Source organism: Saccoglossus kowalevskii, chromosome 1, assembly GCF_978046115.1.
Source record: "Saccoglossus kowalevskii chromosome 1, keSacKowa6.1, whole genome shotgun sequence".
NCBI lineage: Eukaryota > Metazoa > Hemichordata > Enteropneusta > Harrimaniidae > Saccoglossus > Saccoglossus kowalevskii.
In genome coordinates, this window is record NC_140641.1 from 22,429,704 (window position 1) to 22,450,122 (window position 20,419).

A 20,419-nucleotide genomic window follows, 5' to 3' on the forward strand; every position below is an offset into this window, starting at 1 on the left:
AATGACGGGGGGGGGGGAAATAACCTAACCGACAATAGAAAAACCATATACCGTTGCAGGGTTGCTGTCGCTGCCCTCGCGTAAGTTATTTTCCCTCGTTCGTCCCCACGCGTGCCCGGACAGTCCCACGCGTGTCCGCGGGTTAATTAGTAGGACCCCACTATTCATAATAAATAGACGGGGTGTGACAAATCCCAAGCTGACCATTAGTAATTCGCCATATAGAACACGTGACCAGCAATTTTTCATCCAATGCTTGTATCATTCAATTTGTTTACGTGTACCATGCTCTTCTTCGCATTATAGTGTATTTTGCCGTTTATAGAACATAGTACAAACCATCTTAAATTATTTTTAAAATATAATTCACTAATCTGGGCTCAACTGTTTTGTGTCAAATCCGGAAACTCTAATAATCGTTGCTGTGCGGTCACTCTGTCTCTAGATGGATACCTGACGTCCTGTACATATTTAAACTTAGTTCAATGACGGGGGGGGGGAAATAACCTAACCGACAATAGAAAAATTATATACCGTTGTAGTACCAATGATTCCTAGCAACCAAGCAACTACCCGGGTAACTCTGATTTCCAAACAATATTTGTTCTCCAACGTCAGAGTGTGATGACTTGAAAAATTGGATCGACCAATCAAAGCGCGCAAAAAGTCCTTCGTCGGTGGCGGCGCTGTTAAATATTGATAACCTACGGCTTTCTCTATTTATCCCACATGTCAAATTGGCGAAGACATTAAATAAAGATATAACGGCACAATATTTAGTTTGTGTGTATATTTATTACGTATATTACGTTATTCATTATTACTTTACAAATAGCTAGTTACCCGTGGAGCTAAGGGCGTGTAACTAGTACACTTACTTTATTCTACACAAAAAATATATCACTGATCCAACACTTTTGTCTATTGCCCTTGGTTATAACCTACATTTATGTGACAAACTCCTTAGTCGGAAAATTTAAAACTGGTCATTCGGCGGCGCTAGGACCCATTGCCGTTTTCTGACACTTTGAGGTGCTTATTTCATTTCCAATTTCATTTAATACGCTATATTGAATGTGGTACATAAAAGATTGAACATACCCGGGTTACAATGAATACACTATTTATTTTGATAGATAGCTTCTTTATGTGCTGTTTCATATACATTTGTCACAATATCATTCAAGTTCATTGTCGCATAGTTATGTTCCCCAGTTACATTACTCTCGTCGGCAGCCATAGAGTGTGTTTTCTTGTAATTTCTAAAAGTAATAATTCACAGGGAACACTGAGGGAATTACATTACACAACTGAAAAAATAAAATATATCTCTGATATATTTATAGGACGATGTATTTGCATAATATAATGTACATTTTACATGATAGTATTGTAGCACACATATCATATTATTGCCATACACAATTAAAACAATTAAAAATACTTGCAGATATTTGAGACAACCAACTATCATACCCACACCGAAACCAACAGCCAAACACACTGCACCAACACAGGCTAGGATGCCTGTGAATAAGAGGGTGACATTGTCAGACAAAACATTTTTAGCGTAGCACATTGTATGTTTAAAATTAACATCTAGTATCAGTATTTGTTATCTTAAGTGTAATCATACAAAATGATCGCAGCTTTTGTATCGGAAAGAAAGAAAGTATAACCTGTTATTACATTGCCACAACTTTCTTCTAATTGTGGTATAGTATGTGGAGTGAAATATTCACTGTGGTTCACCGTTGAAGAATCTATTTCTATGTGAAAAATAGCATAAAAAATTAGCAATTTGTATATACATATAAGAGACAGTGGGAAGGTTTGTTGTCAATGCACTGACGATAATATCCACTGAGCTTCAAAATGAGTGTACGAGTTATAACATGAAAGATGTATGTGCAGTCTATAGCCTCAATATAACATGAATCCATTATGTTTATTAAACTTACTATTGCATATAACGTTATTGTGGTTCCATAGACCACTTCTCTCACATAATGTAACCATCGATGTGACCGGTTCATATCCATCGATACACGTGTATCTGCACTCACTACCATAATTCACACCATCCGAGCATGATGGCCATTCAGTATTTGATCCAGGTGGCGGTATATCACAAGTAGTAACTGGAAAAGACGATGAAATAATAGTTTGATAATAGATAATTAATTCGACTGCGATTAACAGGCTTGGGATATTACCACGAAATTGATTATTCTCTAAATGCATTTAACTTGACAGTTAAAAGGTCACACTCAGTCTTCACATTTGTGTTAAAAACACTATTTAGCAGAGAAAACTTACTATTGCATTGAATACTAGTGTGATTCCATTGACCACTTCTCTCACATAATGTAACCATCGATGTGACGGGTTCATATCCATCGATACACGTGTATCTGCACTCACTACCATAATACACACCATCCGAGCATGATGGCCATTCAGTATTCAACCCAGGTGGCGGTATATTGCAAGTAGTAACTGAAAATCAAAATAAAAAATATTTGACATGCGTGTATTCATCGTTTTTGATGTTATGCAGTTATGTTTGGCATGTATGTCACATATGCTTAAATATACCATTCATCCAGACATAGGATTAACACCAAATGTGAATAGTTGTTAAATGAATGTCATCTGTCATATTAAAGTCCACCAAGTGATCGGTCAAATATAATAGAATAAATCATAACAAATCATCTCCCAGTTTATGCAAATCACACCGTCCTTCTACTCTAATGGCGTATGCATGTAGGACAAAATATGCAAACACACCGTGCAGGCTGACCTTTTCGTACATCGAAATGCAAAATGTACGGAAAGGTTCGGCAAATATGATTACTAAAATAATCGGGACAATATTGTCAATACAGAAGCAAGAACAAAAAACAACAACAACAACAAACAAACAAACACACAATGACATTTCACATGTGCAGCTGACAAGATCGCGTCCACGATAATCGCAGATAAAACAACAAACAATGGAGTGCACAACTTGAATACGGAAATCAAACGCGCAACGGGCAGATGACTATTCAATAAATTTGTACGCGGTAAATACTAGTTATTGCAACATCGTATACAGAAGATTGTAATGTTGGATATGAGCGATGGATTGGATATGTATTGCATATGATGACACACAGTGCCGTTTGCTGATAATTGGTTGCGGGGGACCGACTGAATGTTATCAGAGGACTCCATCTTTTGTAATAGCCAGTAGGAATATTCGGAATATCTATCGTATAGTGATTGCTTGACTGTCGACAGTCATCGGATATAATGTAATTGTGTATCCTGGACAGTCATGGGAAATTCGAAGCATTTAAGCTAGGGCCTTTAGTCTGCAGGTTTCTAGTTATGAATAGTTATCAATAATTCATAGTTGATGATGATGTCATGAAATAAATTATATTAACATAATGTATGCAGATTTATTCTAAATGCCGCTCCCCGTACGTACGCTGAGGTAGTTTGAATCTCTCAAAGATGGAGCTACGTCACGACACCCCAAACGTTTCCAGAACCAATCACAAACAGGAATAGACAATGAATTTTCGGATAAATACCTCTGTTTTCCCTCACGCTAACCAACTTTCCCCAACGCTAACGAACAAATCTTTTGTTTTCTACTGACTTCCTGATCCTGATCCCGATCCGTCTTTGATAATATTGTCTCGCTGGTATTCTTTGCAAAAAATATCATCCATGATCTAAACGTTCCAGCACCTTTATAACGTTAAGATTGGCCACAATAAAATGATAGACATCTCCGAGACTATCATTCGCATATGAAAGTACCCGGATTTGGTCAAAAGTCTTAAAATTGAATTGCAGCCCGGCCTAGCGCAATTTATTCACGCTTATTACGTTTATACACAATATTTATTATTAATAATAGGCTGTCACTAGTCGGTCGTACCTAATATTTAATATAATTTGAATATATATTTGAATATATATTTGAAGTATACATGTGTCTGTTTTCACGTCTTGTGAGTACCAGATCAAAATCCTCGAAATTGTTAATACAAACTAGATCATGTTACATTATAAATTTCATATTGAAATGTTAGTGTTGCTTTTTAGAGTTAATATAAGTGATTGCGTTAATCCCACGGGAAATTTTGTATTAAGAGTATATACTAGTATCTTATATAAATATTCAGAAAGTAAATATGGGACTCACTGTAATACTCGCACACACCCCAGAGCCGAGATGTACATGATAGGTCATTCCACTTAAACCCATTAGTCTTTCTGTAAGTATAATAACTGGAGATCAATTCCCTCACACAATGACATCGGAGATTATAAAATAAATAGTGATAGATGAACACGCAACATATTCTTTAAAAGAAAAAAAAGATATGTCCACAAGTAAGCAATTAACAGAAAATAATAATTAACATTCACCGTATCTCCACACAGTCTTCAATATTGCTATTGTCAGGTTGCCCAGTAGCCCAATTAGTATACGTCACCTGTCCTCCGTTTACATACACAAACGTAGTTTCGTTGTATATATCATTAACACCAATCCAAACAGGCTCTGTGTTAAATACAAATGATGTTCATTATTACCATAATTGCAGTATTTTGTATATTACATTTCACACCACGGTAAGTAAGTGCGCATATGAAGCACATACTTCACAAAGAGCTGATATATGATCAATTAAATAAAGGCAATATGTACTATATATTTGAAGTATACATGTGTCTATTTTCACGTCTTGTGAGTACCAGATCAAAATCCTCGAAATTGTTAATATAAACTAGATCATGTTATAAATTTCATATTGAAATGTTAGTGTTGCTTTTTAGAGTTAATAGTGTCTTGCAAATACTATTTCCCACTTCTGGTAAACTCCGAACCAACGAGTACCACAGCGCGTTTACAGCACTTTCTCGTTTGTTCTGCGACATAAGTAAATTTATTAAATAACTTTACCACCCCCCCCAGTCATTTTTTTTTCTATAATCATTCATCTAAACCAATGTATGCTTGGTAATATGAATGTTGATACATATGCCAGTGTTTTAAATATCACTCATTAACTTTGGACAGATTCAATGCACCCAATTATTATAACGACAAGGAAATGGGAAATTCACACGAGTTCGGAATGGCTTGTATTTCTATAATCTTATACATTTCTACAGTTTATATAACTGCCCAGTTTATAAATCATACGAACGTGTAACAATTACTTAATTAAGAGTTGGAAGTTCGACCTTGCTTATTGGCGAACAAGTGTTTTTAAACTGTATCATTGATAATTAAATGCTTCTTCGTGCCTAAAGAAAATCGCTCAATATCTGGTTCCACATTTTGCTGTTTCGTATACATATGTATTTTGTTCTCATTTAGATTCATAGTCCGTATACTATTCCATTAGGTGGTGTTTCACAAAAATCATAAGCAGTTGATACCATACCATATGCCACCATAAAATATTGCTGTCATAATCGTTTTTGAAATACAGCTACTTTCTATTAAAGCGATCTCCTTGCTATTCCGTGGCCGCCTCTATCTTCTGTAACCGATCAATGGAAAGTAATTGCATACATATGTTATGGAGGTTGTTATTTTAGTGGGCCCGATTTCTTGATAAATATTGTATTGAAGTATCAAAGCATAGCTAATAAGTATATGAACACCTACTATGTAAAAATAAGCATGATTATAACACGATTATATTGCTGAGACATTCAAGATAAGCTTGAATATATCGACTTTAAAGTATATTCTTCAATTCAGTTCAACTGGCGGTGAAGTATTCGATTGTTTAGATAGATCGTGATTTACAGCCGTGTTCATATCAACTAAGAGTCGCGTATATATTTCTAAGATTACCTGCATCTTCAGGCAACAATGCCACTACTTCTGAGTTATCTTCATCAGATCTGATTTCTGCTAAATGGGCGTATCTAGACTCACAAGCATCACGTGCTTCGTACCAGGTAAGATGATCATTCACAACCACATATGCAGGCCTGTCTGGAGAATGTGGTCATATAAAGTGTCACATGGGGTAAAACTGGTACAAACACATTCGACACAATTTTGGATTTATTATTCAATCTACTCTTAAATATCTACATTTGTTAACGCATATACAGTCCCCGCCTTTTCTAATTATTCAACCTCTTAAAGAGAGAATGCATGGCAATAGTTAGAATTTGGTCGATAATTAATATGTTTGTTCCGGTAATAAGTGTTCTCATGTTTAACATTACGTCAGTGCCAAAGTAGATAAGGATAAAACATCTGATTTTGCCCCAGAAATTCCGTACATCAATACAATTATAGAATATATGGAGACTGTCTTCAACGACGAAACACTTATCACAGAATAGTGTGTTTCGTATTTTCCATTTGTACGGATTATATCCATTTGGCAAGATACAATTGAATAAATTTAAATATAAAATTTGACAGTTTTCTGTCATAAGTAGTGTACATACATCTTTTTCTCTAAATATGTTTCCAATATTCAGCTGGTATGTCATATTTTTTAGACCACATGTATTCAACATAAGGTTTTTCAATTTGTTGTTGGATCAAATTTGTGTACACCAACTTTGAAGTTATATTCGAAAGCATACCGTCATCATTATTAGTGTTAATATCAGATTCCGTGACACTCCCAAGCAAACTTATCCATGGTTTCAGGGCGTTACAAAGCACGTAATATTCATTTACCCAGTTAGTCTTGTTATATAAATGACGTAGAATCCAGGTCTATTTTGTTAGCAGTTATTATGTCTTGCATGTAGATAATATTAGACTTAAGGTAGCGGGACTATTATTTGCACTTGTTGTCATCTTCTAATTGTGACCAAACGACTACAGACCCAAGAAAGTATATATTTGTGGAATCGCCAGACTTCAAGCTTTTCAAAGGTGTGTTTGCCATGCCCGTATCTGCATTCTACGGTGCGTTACTCAATCAAAAGTGAAAAAATACTTTTTTTGTAAAATAAATAATTACGCATTTATGCTGGTGATAAGAAGGTTTTTTTTCACTTTTCCTAGTTGTTCAATAGTCTGGTAAATTGAATGTGTCTGGTCAGTTTTATTTCTAGCAGCGCGTTTTGAAAAGTAGTGTCCTGAATTTTAATTTCTGTTTTAGTCGCATTGCCCCCAACTCAAACCACAACACATTGGTAAATAATCCATGAAATAGTTTGTCTGGACACATTCAAGTTCCTCTCATTGTCACCTTATAGCTGTGAAAATTTGGTGTTAATCCGACGACAATAAGTATACGTTATTTTTTGTTAAAGACCTTGTATTTTGAAAAACATAAACTCCTAGAAAACGTCCATGAAGTAACAGCAAAGATTTTCAAGCTTGTTTATCGGCACATGTTTTTCCTTCAAGGTCTGTTTTAACATATGTAGGGGACATCCAAATGTGTAAGGCTATTGGAAACCAAAAAATAAAGGAATGGGATAGCTATAATTCGATAAAAACGGCAGATGAAAACACCAAAATCAATGATATTTTTCAGTGGCTGTGTGACCTTGTGTCTGAAACATTCATATGCAAATGACTAATCTGTGAAATAAACAAGGGCAAACCACTAACAAATGTTTGGAAACCACTCAAATGTTTGGAAACACTCATTGTGTGTCAGATAGCTAAATAAAATAAATATTTCAAATAAATAAATAAATAAATAAATCGTAATTTTCAACACAAATAATAGTCTCGCTACCTTAATCCAGTTAGAAAAGAATATGGGTTTTCCATGGTAAACAATGAATCTATTACCCCAAATATTTTTTTTAATATAGATTTGGTGCAAATTTGTTTAGAAGGTAGAATGTTTGATTGGTGTAATGCATGAATCATTTCTTTATGAAATGCTGGCAGAGATCCAAGATTAGGACAGTGTTGGAGATTTGAAAAATTACAGTGAAAAATTATTTTGTGCATGTTATTTTTCCTGAGATAGAAAAATGGTATTAACTTCCAACTGGGTGCCATTTCTTTATCTGGATTTTTTGTCAGCAGTCTTTTTACCCACGCTGCCTTTAACGCTTTATTTTGAGCAAAAATATCTATCATTTTGATACCACCTTTTATATTTTATAGTTTTTGATATTTTATGGTTTTTACTCCCCCATAAAAATTTGAAAAACATAACATCAATCTCTTTCAGGGAATTATAGCTATAATCCAGAATGGATAAAATACATGTTAATTGTGACAGAGCGAAAGTCTTCAGAATTGTCATTTTACCGTACAGGATAATATTTCGTTTTCTCCAGGGCATAATATTCTTTCTATCTGGGCTATCTTAACTTCCCAAATCTTATTTTTACAAAGTGTTATGTCTGTATGAAAGTACACCCCCAAAGATTTAATCGGCTCATTAGGCAAGTTGATATTTCCCAGAAAATGTTTCCTGTTTTTCCATTTCCTGATCCACATACCATCTGTTTTAGTATTATTTAAAAGTGTCCCAGCCACATTGCTGAATCGTTTGACCGTTTCAATGGCTTCATAAAAACTGTTATCATTTGCTAAAAACAGGGTGGTGTCATCAGCTACTTGGCTAATTTTAATTTGACTTGCCACAATGGTATTGATGATATTAATCCCTTCGATTTGTGGATTATTTTTAATTGTAATAGCTAGGATTTCAACCACTAAAAGAAAAAGTAGGGCTGACAGAGGACAGCCCTGTCTGATACCTCTAGTGGGCTTGAAATTCCTAGATATATGGCCATTGTTAATTATGACGGAGTTTATGTTTGTGTACATAGTTTTGACATAATTAATAAAACTTTGGCCCAAATCAGTTTTGTTTTTCATGTCTGTCAGATTGAATATTTAACGTGTATATTTGTATTTCTTTGGTCATTCTAACAAATATGTCACTGAACCTTCAGTTTACACAATATGGTAAAATGTCAGTAAACTGTAGTAGAAAACGCTTTTTTTTTGTCTATACGAATACAGGAAATAAATACGATATTTATATATAAAACGTTTTCACTAACACAATTTTGTTTAATATATTATTCACTATATTTATTGCTTTACACAATGTTTGACCTTGGCCAGGCTCTATGTGCAGAATTGTCAAACCACAAAAGGGTCAACATTTATTATACCGAATAAAGTGAACATTTTGTAAAAGTCTGTACTTCCAATGTCAACATTACATCACACTTCTAAGACTGTACTAAGACTGTACTAAAAAATAAAACTCAATACAACAACACATTTCCGGAGTTAAATGAAAAATGTAATCTAAACACAACTCAACTCACAATGAATGTGCGATACACAAGGAGTCATAAAATCACCCTGATACAATAATAAGATTAGTACTTTGTTGTATGCATCAATAAAATTGTTACAGCTTTCGACCTGTACAAGTTAGATCACGAAAAACTCAAAGGAAAAGAATCAATCTATAAATTGTCAGCATCCTTTACTGTGTGATAACTGCCATGAAGTTGATTGACAGGTCATACAACTCTGGAAGGACAATTGGATCAACCAGGTGTACTTGTGATTTACATAACAAAGAATGTTTACTATCTACTGACTTGCTTGTGAGTGCCTGTATGTCATCGTGAGACAGCTGCTAGCAAGACCACATTCTGATTGGCTCCTGCGGAAACCATGGTTGTGTACCTGAAACTTGGCCATTTATGTCCTATAACTAGGCTAGACTGAAACAAGTTGGGGTTCACCATTTCAACTGAGTACTCTGTGTGTTGAATTGCTGCTGCGATATTGTGAGACAAGTGATATAGGCTTCAATCATCATTCCTGACTTTTGTCCAAGCGCGTAAGCATTATTCAAATACCAATTGATACAAATGTACCAAGTTTTACATATCAGATTCGACAGGCTAACAAAAATATGCTTTCGTCATTCAGATTTGGTAAATTTGGAAATTACCAAAGCAAATAACAGTAACACCGGTATAACATATGTTGTATCCATGCGAGCAGGAAGTGAAAAATGAAGTATCTCTAGACTTATTGACAGACGTTTCGGTCGATAACGAGGCTTTCAAACAGACAGAATCATTAAGTGGTGCTGTGTCAGTCGTAAACACAAGTTCCGAAAGATCAATATTTATTCAGGTGCGAACGTCGGCGAACAAAACCATTTTTATTATGTTTATACGTTGGTTAGTGAATCGTCTATGGATACCATGTGTTCAGTTAATTCTCATAATCTAGTATATGACATAACATATGGTAAGACGTGTAGACCGTAACCATGCTCGCCAGCCATTGTAATACAGAACAAACATAACCTTAATTGACTCGGCGCCCCAAGATTTACAATGTGAAAATCTACTGTTAGATACTATTACTATACTAGATTTTATGTTGCATAATTAAGTATTATTGTTCAACTCTTGAAATAGAAATTTGTACATACTTGTTAATGGTATGTCGTATTTGTCTGAATAGAGAAACACCGCAGATATATAGTACAAAATATTATGTAGTAATTTGTTACCACTTGTTATATATTATTTATATAATCCAAATTCCCATGGAATTGTAGAGCTAACAATTAGCTTAACTGAAATAAAGATCATTATTTAAAAAATAAATTATTTACTGGTTTATAAAATACATACTACACACGATGTCAATTAACAATATCAAATGTTTTTTTCTTCTCAAATATTTCCGATGGTGACACTATTCAGAAGGATTTTAAACCAGCTAAACTCACCATGATTGTTAACATATTCAGAGCTGCATATCGATGCCATAATAACTGCAAACCAACATGTAATGAACACAATCATCGCTGAGACATACATTTCGGCTTAGTAGATATACATATATATCAGATTACGTCTTGTTTTTGAAGTGTGTGTACTCGGTTTTTACCACGGATTAACAATAGACTACGTGTCACGTGATAATACTTTGACCTCCTCCATATTCATAGGAAGCACTGACACGTACCAACTTGTTTGATGTGTTAAATGACATCGAGTTTGGTCGACGGTATAACGAGGACAAACAGAAAACCGGTACATTTTCACTTCGGAAATGATTGGGTCATTTGCACACAAACCACTCAATGGTTTTACGAGGTAATATTTTCAAGAATATTTAGACACACAAACATGTTATTTCGTTTTTTTCACAAAATATGCGTAAACATGAACTTAGTCATATCATGAACGAATATTAAGTCATCCTGTTTTCGTGATAGACTAATTGAGTCTGCTATTTTGGTTTAGCTACTCGTCTATGGTTGACAATGTACAGAATATAAGTCGCTGAAATGATTTTTTCACTAATTTTGAGTAAAGATTCCAAGGAAATATAGGCGATGTTCCTTTTGAAAATCGCGTGAAAACGTATATGCTACAGTAATTCATAGTGTGTGTTTGCTTTCTCCAGGCGTCCGTAGTTACACAAATGAACACTATATCCCCCCCCCCCCCATCAAAATGTGCATACGACATTTTGTATATTTTTGTGTAATTTTCTACAATTATTTTGATAATTTTTTAACCAAATGGATATCAGTCCCTATTGGCTGAAGGGTAGATTCTGTTGGGAAAATATGCTGTGGGTATGTATAAGTTGATTTTGGTTCTCAATGGATTAAAATGTAATACAACAGAATTCGACCAGGCTGCCTCAACCATGTAGATTTGACATTGTAACAAACTTAATTTAGTAACATTGAAGTTTAGTGGCCATCGAAGTCGATACAAAAAATGTTTAAGAGAGCACTTTGTCCACAAATACGAACATTTTACATATAGAATTTAGTCTATCACCTCGCACATACACACATACAAATTATCAGACTTCTAACGAAAAAAAAAAGATAGGTAAGGCAATAATTCCTTGTAGTAGCCACATTTAAAGTGTGATTTTCAATCTGTTACGTTAGTTTTCAGCAGGATTGAAATCTGGGGAATGAGTTGGAAGATAACTAATCCAATGCCAAAATCATCAAGTAAATTAAAAATCAGGGCATTGTGCACAACAACTGTATCACCTGGTATTAACAATGGTTCACCATCAACATTGAGCGCTTTTGTTGCTTAGGTGAAAAAAAAATTAACAAATTGGGTTGCATTTGAATTACGGATGCATACATAGAGGCATTCAGACCAACTATGAAATTGAGAGTGTGATTCGGCACCTCTATGTTGATGTTCCCGTATCAATTTTCACTCCACAGTCATCCATGAACTTCAATGTAGCAGAATTTGTTGTATGTAAATAATCTATTGTATTGCATATTATATCAACATGAAATCCAACAAGTTTATCACGAACGGCACGTCCGATGCTACTTACATGAATATCATCTACCAGGGAATACTGTAATAACTTATATCTGATTTCTTGATACATCATCGATGGACATTCTCGTTTCAGTGTCTCTATGAAATATATGTTTTGGTCACTACCCCTCGGCATAGTTATTCAATAGAGTTTTTAACATTCAATGTTACCGTTTTTTTCATTTGTTATGCGTATTTGTCAACAGTCATTAGTGTGTATGTCGAGATGTAATATAATAGCGCATATTTTTAGCTGGTGTTTGATTGTCCATTCACGTATGTCTCCTCGTACTACATTAATATATACGTAACCATACGTTACGGGAACGTCAAAAACCAACACGGACAACGTTTTATAAGTACGTAATGTTACCAGCTACCGATTATTTCACTGGGCGAATATATGCTTAACGAATACATTAAGGAAAAGCGTCGAGCTGACACGAACATATAACATTTTAATATTTATTTATTTCGAAACAAACAAACTTTTTACATTGCCACGACGTCATATTTTTAATATGCGATCTTTGCGACGTATATTAAGGCAAACGTAAGGGGCGTTGGACAAACTGCTTCTAGAATACACATTAAAATGTGGTCTATTTTGCACTATTGCTTTAAAAAACGTTTGGGTGCGTTGAAATCTTAGACAATCAGAACACGTTTAGCTACTTTATTATATTAATATAATACCGGTAAGTACCGAGTAAGTTTTAGAAGATAAACCAGTTTTCTAATGTGTGTGTTCGTAAGGCCACAGACTCTGTTGTCAAGCAAGTTATTCTGTTGTTAATTTGTATCTAATTTAACAGCATTTAAAGCGCTCTGTGTAGCTAATGAGCATTGTTGCAATTGGATAAGATATCGATCTAGGTATGTACGTGAGGCAGCTTGTTCGAATTCTGTTGTATATATCTCAATTAGGCTATTTGCGAGTATTGTCGTGAACCTAATGTAATCATGTAAATATTCGAATTATTTGTATACAAAAAGACTGTTGACAGTCCTTGGGCTGGGAAATAGTATTAACAGATTAATATTAGGTACGACCGACTGCCGACAGTCTAACAAATACCCTGTACAACTCTGACATATATTATTTATGTTTAAACAATTTTTTTTTATAAATGACGAAAATGCCGCCAACGTTCATGGTTCATGGTCATGCTTCGTTATATATATTCAGTGTACTTTATTAAGCAATGAAATACATGAATCTGTATTATTATTATTTATGAATAAGGAGCGTACTTAAACATAATGGTATTTATTTATAAATAATGCATTTGGTTTATGGTATGTGAGTAATATTGAATTGTTTCGCATTAAATATAATATTGTTTTCGAAGCCCCTATTTAAAAGTGCTAGCTACGGGCCAGGTTTTAGAATTGTCAATGTACATGTCAACACTGAGAGCATGGGAACAATTGAAGAGAGGATAAATAATTTCCTCGATGGGAAGATGTAATGCTGGATCTACGACAAAAAAATAAATAATCTCCTAAAGCTAAAAGCATATACAGGGACTCGAATTATATTGGCTGGTGACTCGATGAGTTATTTGCCTCATATTTGCCCCGGGACCAAACATGCTGGCGCTGCGTTCTCAGAGTGCATTCTTAAATATAATCTAATGGTAGTTGGAACTCAAATATCGAAAGGCCATGTTCCGTTTAAGATATCATGAAATTTCAGGGGTTTCGAAGATAATTTAAATTATTGTTGAGGGTTAAAATAAACAACAATATTTCCTGATTTGGATAACCCGCTTAATCCCATCTTGCAAGATTCGATTTTGTTTCTCCGCGACAAATTTTGTACCAAGATACGTTGTGAACAATGTGCTGACAGTTTATTGTCTTTATCGTATATTTAGACATTTCAGTTTACAAACAATTACTCACAGGAAATATATACACTGCTCACTCCCGAAAACGCCCAGTGAAAACTGTGTGGGGAATTTATTCTGATATAGACCTCGTATATACACATTTCATTGACTAGGGGATAAATAACTGAATTCAACAATATTATGCGACGAGTTCTGCTTATTTTTATGATAATATGTTAATACCTAGTTCGTATATAAGTTTTGGGTAAAAATAAAGTTTTCCGCTTGGTATAGTAATAGCATTTTTGACTTCGGCAAAGACTCTTACCCGGTTCGCGTAATGCCTGTAACAACATTGTGTTAGGGGTGAAAATTGTTATACAAACTTCCTAAATTATAATGACTTGTATGATGTTGGCTTGCGCATGCCCCAAAACGTCAATTTCTTGCATAACAGTCTGGTTTGAATGTGCTGACGCGTCAGTGTATTTCCCATGTTCTGATAAACTGGTCATCCAAGAAGGATTTCATAATATATGTTCAACAATTGATGGCAGCAACGGTATTTGTCAAGGCGCAAGATACGAATGGGGACTCGTAAAAGCGAGTTTAATCATAATGACAGTCACAATTACATTATTCAAATCACGTTTACAAAATAATCGCCCGGATTGACTTTTTGCATCTGATATTTTGTTATTATTACTTTTATTATTATTTACACCAGACAACTTTTCTTCTCAGCAAAATATGCAACATTTACAACAGTTAAAGAACTTGACAAATAGAGTCAATTAAATATCACAGTTTGAAAGCGGTTGAATTAAAACTGTTTTGAGTCAAAGAAACTGCAAGAAAAGGCTTTACAATAGATTCAACAAATTAGATTAGATAGAACAATTATTCTCAATAACAGAAGTGTTGTTTGGCAGCGTTTGCGGGTTATTCCTGTAACTTGACACCCCCATATATTCTGAGAAAAGGAATATTGAGTTTTCCTTCGATATAATATATAATAAAATGTGTGTAGGCTGGGTGCGTTAATAAAAAAAACCATGGTCTCCGCCGCTGTCTAATCAATGAATGACATCCAGTTTTTTCTATGGTATATCAATTATCAGCTACTCGATGAGATCAAATCACATGTGCATTAGCTTGATCAATCACATTTTCAGTTAATTAAACTCGAATAAACTCTCTGATACACTATTTAGCTTCAAAATATGTTTTTATAATTATATTAATATATTAATAACTGAAAACCAGGTAAAGAAACTTATTTTGCTCGTCTTGATGAAATAACGCAAATATAACACACTTATACCACATGGTGCATTTGCGCCAGTACTATTGGATGGTCGAAATGCTGAGTTGTCATTAAAATGTCATATCAGGTACGGCGTATGTGTACTCGCAGTCGTCATGTCCTTCAAATTCCCGTAGTAAGTAATTTTATTTTTAGTGTGAAGCACGTGAAGATGTTGATGCTTAGATCGGAAGGTTAGCAACAGTTAGCCACTCGGTGGATCTCAGCATTGGAGCATTTTCGATTTTTTTAAAAGTCACATTTGATTTTGGTCAACAATCATTCTGTACAAAAAAAATCTTGCAACAATTCAACGTGAACCATAGAATAATATTTTCGTAAAATAAATCCAAATATTGTCTGGTATTAATTCTATTTTCTTTAAGATCTGGTTGTGTAGTGAAAGGTTATATATTATCATACAGATTACATATATATTGTACATATTCATTACAACTAAAGAATAAACCGTTGTTGCATTTGTTTCTGTATTAAATCGGTCAACAATAAATTCAGTTGTCTACCAAAAGACGGTGTATCGTTCATAAATACAAATCGTTCATAAGTTACAGGAATTGTGGGATATTATAGAATAAACTACTCGATTGTAATAATTGTTATATATGTCTTATATATTTCTTTTGTTTCATTCATATTGTATTCTCTGGTAAGAATTGATATTTTGTTTTGCCCCATTATTATTTGAATTCTTGTTCCATGAAAAGTGTTTAAGTGTTCGCCAGCATGGGGGCTGTATTTTAGTGGTGCAATTGTATTAATTGCGTTGCGCCACTACTTTGTATTATCCATGCAAATGATTTTTCATTACATCTTGTCGATTCCTCATGTGTATCATTTGCATCTTTATTATCACATACTGGAAAATTCGCTCAAGCTGTTTTGTTTTTATATCACCACATATTTCTGTCCTATATGTTTGGAGATATACAAGTTTTTATTCTATATCAGTTGAAGTTGCCAAAGAGTACAATTCTTTACTAAATCAATGTCTATTTTTAAAAAGACGTGCAAAAACATGTGATTTTACGATTTTGTCAGAAGAAACTGATTTAAAAAATATTATAATCAAACAAATCTTTTAGTTTTTAATAATATGTCAATGTTGTTCTTTTAATGTAATACTTTTCTTACACTAACCTTTATGAACTGAGGTATTTTTACCTATAAAGTTTAAAAAAAGATTAAATCGAACCAAATTAATTCACTTAATTTACTTTGGCGAAAAAAGTCAAATATTGATTGCAAAACTACCAACTACAGGTAAAAGATTGAAAATAAGGTTAATATCGATAAATTTTGTGTGTTGCTATGTGTTGTAAATATTTTGACCTAGAGTCAAAAAGTAGTTGCGTAGTAGTTTCAGTGGCGTCATCATTTTACACCAAATATTATTGTAATATCCATTTTTATTCAATGTCATGTGACTGAGTCTCAACCAATCACAGCATGTGTAACAGCAGTGAGATGAGATAATAATCAATAATCATTATGCGTTTCCCACGGTCATGTTTAATTATGACGTCACTAAAAGTTTAAGGCAATTCGAACCATATTCGTGTTAAAAATATTGTCATTCGCCAAAATTTGTATTGAATACACTTTCGTTCGCGCTGATAATAAATCTCCTTCCCCGATTATATACTGTCATGCAAATATTCTTGTTCGTACTGAAAATACGCCCAATAAGTTTGTTGTCACAAACGAACATTGCACAAAGTTCGTGAACCGAAAGTTCAGCGAACTTTCCGATCAGCGGGTTTGCCGACGATGGCATTACTTTGACCTTTGGTCAACTATAAATATAATAATCAAACAATAAGGAGGCGTGACAGAACTTTAGACTGTGGCCCCTGGGTGATTTGGAACCGACCCAGGCTCGATACAAACAAAAACAAAAACAGTTTTGTTCAATTTTCTTCAAACTTTTCTAAAGAACGCTATTTAAAGAACTCTTGCTCTCAAAATTATATATGACGCCACCATGCGCGGGGAAATCCCGTCTAATTTACATACAAAGAGTTTTGCAAGCGCGTGAGTAACTTTATTAAAACGTTACGTACAAGTTGTGGAATGTGTTTTGAGTGCAGAAAAGAACCACCTGAATGATTCAGAAATCGGTATACAACTTTGCGGAAACTGATTTGATCAAATACAGATTCGGGATCGACAAAACATCAGAGCATATCTAACAGGAGCTACAAAAATCAAAGTCGTCACACACAACCGCCATTTTTGATCCACTGCTGAGAATCGTTGCAGGAAGTGTTTAAACTTATAACATTGCCGTCTCGCTGTGAGTATTCGGTTTAATCCTGAAATCATTGGAATGATGTTAATATTATTTGTAGTCACCACGACTGAAAATAGGAAGTGGTCCGTGTGGTTCACATCGAGTAAATAACACAGAAAACATGTCATGTAAATCAAAGTAAACATGTACTCACGTCAAGATCGCGGGGGCCTGACGATCTACTCGCGTCAATACATGAACGTCTATTGGGCGGAGCGGTACAAGACCTTACCCTTGCCCAAAATAATGGACATTATATAACTAATACAGTTTGCTAATGTAAAGCAAGCATACTTCATAAAATTGAAGTATCAACGCTCCGAAACCTCGAAAATCACTAATAATAGGCAAAAGTACGTGGTATGGCGTCATGTGCCACGGGGATTTCTTTCAAAGTCAGGTGAATTGTGAGAAGATCACGACTTCGGAATTGAAATAGATTTCTAGAATTAAGACAAAATGCAAAGAGAGTGAAATAATTAGAGTTCGTTTTAGGTTCTTCTAGTTTTGCATATTTGCAGAGCGAGCAATACGTACGCTGTAACGTGAGGTTGCCTTTATTGGTAGAGTTGATAACCTTGCTTATTTCTGTTTACACAGTAAATCATTACCCTGCCTCGTAAATGACTGATATATTTAAACACATGCGCATTGGAACCACGACATGGCGATGGTTTATTTATTTGTTTTTGTTTTTGTTATTTCCAGACTTTTTCTGTCTCCTCCCTTATTTTTGACTAAAAGCGAGTTCCCATTTTTTTCTCATAGACTTTCTCCACTGTTGGAATCCGTCACGTACCCCAATCCCCAATATTGATTATTTTTTTTAAATCGTTGTCCTGTCACTGAAGGCAGCTGTAGTGTGCCATCTTGATTGCCACAAAAAGAAAGACAATATCCCATACAAAGTTTGGAAAAATTATATTTAACAAATTAACTCTGTCCTCTTGTGGTCAAGCGTATATAAAATCTTCTAATATCTCGCACCTCCTTAGAAGATAAAATTTAAGTACATTTAGGTAAAGCAATCATTACATTTTCCCGGTACATCAGTAGATAAAAAGGCAATTTAAAAAAATAATCCCCACTGCAAGCTCCGCTGATTTCGATAATACAGTAGGGCTAAAATCTGACGCGAATTTCTTATTAGCAAAAATGAAGAGTGATCGCGGGAACAACTTAAGCCCATTTCAATGTTTTAGCTGATAATATTTTATTAGCTGCAATTTGCAAATCGCGTGACTGGGTGGATGGAACATCTTATCAGGGGGAGCAGCGAGCCTGACAACCGTGCAGCCCAATCATTCCAATTCATTGTCATCCTAAAACATCTCGAAAAAATAAACAATAAAAGTGCGTCACTGGAGAGAAACCTAACCGGCGTCACTGAGGGCGCGCGCAGGGTATACAACATTTTTTGAGATCGGTCTCACACTTTTACTATTTCCATGGATTCTTTTAAATTAAATTACGCTTTTTTATTTTTTGATCAACACAGGTGTTAAATATGTATGCAAATATGAAAATGTTCCTGTGTGTTTTACTGCTTGGAAGTTTGAAAACAAATGCACAGGTAAAATCCTATTTACAGTATATAGTTACGTATGCCATCGCGTTAGTATCCCAAATCTATGGATTCCATATTATTCTTGTTTTCTAATCAACTTATATCAGAATTGTCAGGGTTATATCCTTAGCAGCAAGCATTTTATTTCAGTTACTCGACGAAATATACTTCCGAGTGATGAATCGTATGATAATACATGTATATAGTCTCGCGAAGTCATGCAAGGTCACGTATTGATTTCAAAAAAATATGGGAGAGACATTTTTAATTGTCAATTCCGTTCTCGTGCCTCGTTTGATTCAGTTACGTAACCATTTGATAGCTTGTATGTGATACGGTACACTTTAAAAGCACGTAAAGAAATTGTTATAATGTATTCGTCTTTTAAAAAATACAGTGCAATGTGCATAATTATATGAATTGTCTTCTTTTGTCTTGTAGGCTAAAGACGTCGACTCTAACATTAGTTGCAATCGTTCAAGATGTCCGCCGGGTTTTGTTGCGACAGGAAGTTGCGAAAGAGAGATACAGCCAGCATGCATCGCGTGCCCCGATGGTACGTATGTTAAGCCACTATTTTGGTATTTGCCACTATTTTGGTACCGTGTCAATAATGAGCGGCCTAGGAGGTGGCAGTAAAGCCTATTGAATACTACTAATGAGCAAGCGGACAATAACTACTTCGACAATAAAGACCGCCACTAGTAACCAAAAAAACTTGCAGCTTATTTGGACATTGGTGGATTGTAAAAGTATCAACGTTTAGCATGAAAATAAAATAAACTAAAGGTGTGTTCCAAATTAAATGTTTCTTGAAAATGGATTTGATGACAAAAATTCTTTAACAGTAAAATTGCACACAAATTATACTTCACCATAGGAATAGTACCAAAATAGTAGCACATATAATTTAGTTGTCGGGAACTGCTATACTTCACTATAGGGATGGTACCAAAATAGTAGCACATATAATTTAGTTGTCGGGAACTGCTATACTTCACTATAGGGATGGCACCAACATAGTCGCACATATAATTTAGTTGTCGGGAACTGTTATACTTCACTAA

At 34.6% G+C, this 20,419-nt stretch overlaps 1 long non-coding RNA gene across 1 annotated transcript; it reads left to right on the forward strand.

Annotated features, from left to right (window-relative positions):
- Positions 1-17,546: 17,546 nt before the first annotated feature.
- LOC146750449 (uncharacterized) lies at positions 17,547-20,158 on the forward strand. Its single transcript, XR_014931037.1, has 3 exons — positions 17,547-17,788; positions 19,284-19,358; positions 19,794-20,158. It is a non-coding gene; the product is annotated as an uncharacterized LOC146750449 (long non-coding RNA).
- Positions 20,159-20,419: the final 261 nt, after the last annotated feature.